At 45.4% G+C, this 4,094-nt stretch overlaps 1 long non-coding RNA gene across 1 annotated transcript; it reads left to right on the top strand.

Annotated features, from left to right (window-relative positions):
- Positions 1–663: 663 nt before the first annotated feature.
- Positions 664–3,402, top strand: LOC146058809 (uncharacterized). Its single transcript, XR_014469970.1, has 3 exons — positions 664–705; positions 3,003–3,119; positions 3,272–3,402. It is a non-coding gene; the product is annotated as an uncharacterized LOC146058809 (long non-coding RNA).
- The last annotated feature ends 692 nt before the right edge of the window (positions 3,403–4,094 follow it).

Genomic DNA, 4,094 nt, shown 5'->3' with positions numbered 1-4,094 from the left:
CGATGTCCTAAGATACTTGTGGGGTGAGGCAGCATTACAGTCATAAAAAAATTGGTAGACTCTGGGTGACATTTATTAGAGATCGATGTTTGGTTTTTGGCGATTTTTATCGCAAAAACGGCCGTTTTTTCATTTTTTCCCAAATCGACTATTTTCTGGGTGGCGATTTGCTGCATAAATCGCACTTTTTGCCGCTAATTCGCACTTTCTGAAGTGGCGATTTACAACATCGCATCTAGATGTTTTCCCATTGAAAAAGATACAAATCGCTAATTTAATGTCTGCCGCATTTGGAAATCGGCAGCAAAATGCGATTTTCCCCCCCCCAAAAAAATAGACCAAGTAGAGGGTGGCGATTTGCTTAAAATCGCCAGTGTTTCAGCGTAGAAACGGTTAAATCTCTCACAGGTGACCCACATAGCACTTACTAACTCCCCTACATATACTCCCACATGATTATGGACACCTGTGAGGCTGTTTGAGATGGACATTTTGCAGAGTGGACTAAAGGTGCTAGTGTGTGAGCTGGGGCGTTTGGAGGAGCTACGCAGGAGGGATGATGCTGCCCACCAGATCCAGGTACCCCGACCACTCCGTGCTTCTCGTCTGTACCGTGCTAGGGTGTACCTGGACTCCCTCTCTGATCAGCAGGTGGTGGACATGTTTAGGTTGAACCGACAGAACCTGTTGAACTTATATGAGCAGGTGAGAGATGATTTGGACCCTTGTGGGGGGGCCAACTATGCAGTGTCTGGGCTGCAGAAATTAATGTGTGCCCTCCACTTGTTTGCCACAGGCTCCACTCAGTCTGTGAGCTCATGGGCCTTGGGGGTGTCACAAGCCACTTTCTCTGAACATTTTTCTCAAGTGTTAAATGCATTAAAGAAGCTGTGGCGCACATATATCACATTCCTACGTTGTGAGTCTGAGGGGCAGGACCTGAAGGTGGCATTCTATCGGCTCTCAGCATTTCCAAATGTGCTGGGAGCCATAGACTGCACCCACATTGGGTTTCGGGCCCCGCACGTGAGGGAGCATGTGTATGTGAATAGCAGGGGCAGACATTCCCTCAATGTGCAGGTGGTCTGCGATGCCAACCTCAGAATTCTCAGTGTGGTTGCAGGCTACCCCGGGAACTGCCATGATGCCTATATCCTGCGGCACTCAGCTCTCTGGGACCGTTTCCACAACCACACCATGCCAGAGGGCTGGCTACTTGGTAAGTCACTTACCACTGTTTACATGCTGTTTGCTTACCTATGTCTTTCTCTTTAACATCCATGTGTGTAACCTTCTAATAAAGAGTCATTTCTGTTGTAATTGTTTATACCAGCCCAAACAATGTAGTATAGGCTGCTACTATTATGTACCAATTACCCACATGATATGTGACCACCCAAATCCCTTTACATGTTAGGTGACTCAGGATATGGGTGTCATTTGTGGCTCATGACACCTCTGCGGAACCCACAAAGCCCTGCACAGCACCGCTACAATGCTGCACATATTGCTACCCGCAATGTAGTGGAACGCACCTTTGGGGTGCTGAAAAGCCGATTTCGGTGTTTGGACAGGTCAGCAGGTACACTGCTATACCACCCTGCCAAAGTGGTTTTGGTTGTCCAGGCTTGCTGCATAACATAGCTTTGGGTCAACCAAATTATGTATATGTGGCCACTGCAGCAGTCGTGCAGGAAGCTCAAACTACTGATGTTGTAGTGCGAAGTACACGAAGGGGGGATGTGGTTCGTACACAGATGATCCTGCAGCATTTCACAGGTAATTTTTGTGTGTACAATGAATAGTAAAGGGGAACCTGTAACACACATACATTGGTATCATTACATTTTTCCCTGTCCATGTTAATTGCCCAGAAGCAGACCAACAATAATGGCCAACACCTGCAAGCTACCCCACCACAGCATACTTTATGCCTGGCAACATGATAACACCTATAACAATGTAAAGTAAGTACTGTAGTTTTCTGTGTGTACAAATGTTGGCAAATACAAATTAACATAGGCTTAATGGATGGAGGTGACATGGATCAGTGATCTCAGGTGGTTGAAATGTAGCAAAACAAGTGCCGCCTACATACAGTATGCAATTCCCAATGCTTATCCCCTTCAAATGTGACTATTTCCTTAAAATTCCATGACAAATAAGCACACACAACCCAAAGTCCCGTGGCTGCTAAAATATCACTAGTTGACAATACATAATAGAACAGTGTGGGTAATCATTTGTAAAGAATGACAACAAGTTTGCTGGATGCAAATAATTTTTACTTGCAGAAAAATTTAGCCATAGGCCATACCATATAAAAAAATTTCAGGAACATTCACTGCATGAGTGAAGGAAAAAAAGAAAGAACATGATACACATGTAAATGCAAACAACATTATTCATTTTTGAATACAGCCCGGGTGTTAGCACCCTTACCACTAGTGGCACCACCACCCCTAGTACGGACACTACGCCGTGGGGGAGTAGTGGGGACCCACTCATGGGTGTGGAGGACACACTACTGCTTTGGGTAGATGTGGTTTGGTGCTGACCTAACAAAGTAGTTGCACTGAGGCTGATTTGCGTTTGTAGGGACATCAACGCAGTTGTTTGCCCATTAATTGCTTGGGTCTGTTCAACCATATTGGCATTTAGTGCTCTAAAATTAGTAGTTTGCCCCTGAATGGCTTGGCCAATTTCTGCTAAGCGTGTGTCTAATGTGGAGACAAGACGAATTTGTGTCCCTACATTAGCCCGCACACTTTGAGAAATTCGTCTCATTTGCAGAGCTATGTTACGCACATACCCCTTAACGGTTTCTAGTTGGGTGGTCTGCACCTACAGAAAAGCGAGTTGTTTCCCCTTGAAAATGTGGATGGATTGCGCCAACTCCTCCGCACTAGTGGGGGTGTTGGTGGCTGCAATCATTAGGGGCTGCTGCCTATGTGACTGCGTATAGGGGGCATCATGGACTGGGTGTGCTTGGTTTTGTGCAGGTTCCAACGATGGCACCGTCTCAAGGATGATTTCACTCATGTCGTCCATAGTTTGCATGGGATCCGTAGGTTCAGGCATCGGTTGTGAAGGACCTACAAATGAGAAAAGAGTGGTAAGTATGCTATGCAGATTGGTGTATGGTGGGTCATGTTACCTTAGTTGGAATGGTTAGGTGTTGCTCATGCATTGGCACAGGCTACTGTGGTGGGGACAGCCATGTGTGAATTGTGCAATGTGTGTGTGTAACACTATGATATCTCACCTGCAGACTGGACAGTGTGAACAATCGGATGTGGCTGATGTTGCTCAACAGCAGGCTGGGACTCCAGAGATGGAGCTGTTTGAAAGAAGAAGACATTTTCCATTATGATCATTTGCACCTAACTGTCACTTTTTCAAATATGCTGATAAAAACTTTACCTAAATCAAACTTTTTTACTCTGATATGATTACATAAGGAATGTGAACACTTTGAACTGAAGTGGTTATTTCAGTATTATGACTGTGAACAATATTTTGAATCCACTTGCAAATAACAGGAAAGACCAGCAGATTAGACATGTAAAAGTGACTGTAAAGTGCTTTTCCAACTACCCAGAGGATTGATATGGATTAACAATCAAGTACACTGCAGCCCTACAGTGATTAGGACAGCACACATTAATTGGATCTGTGGAACTACATAACCCAGCAAAATGCAAAGTCCATTATTTAGCAATGCAAGCTAGCAAAATGTGATTTTGCTGGGATATGTAGTTCCACACACAGCAATCTTTTGGACACATAAAGCATACCACCATCATAGCATGCGCACATGACATAGCAAAATGTGTAGTTGACATGTGTGGACACTTACCAGTTGGCGGTGGAGTGGGGGGCCTGTCTGTGTCGGCAATGTGGATGCCGGGAAGCACTTCCAGTGGGATGATTCGGCGTAGCAGCCTCTCATAGGCCTTAAAGCGGACTTCCTGCCTAGGGCCACCTCCTGTGCGACAGGCCTCTTTCTTCTCCAGGTCAAGCTTGGCTTTGAGGAGGCGCTTGATGTCATTGTATCGTTTTTTGACGTTGCGCACACTCATCTTGTGTGTGCT

This window comes from Crinia signifera, chromosome 2 (assembly GCF_055691185.1).
Source record: "Crinia signifera chromosome 2, ASM5569118v1, whole genome shotgun sequence".
Classification (NCBI taxonomy): domain Eukaryota; kingdom Metazoa; phylum Chordata; class Amphibia; order Anura; family Myobatrachidae; genus Crinia; species Crinia signifera.
The sequence above is the reverse complement of the archived record's forward strand: the minus strand, read 5'-3'. Positions and strand labels throughout refer to the sequence as shown.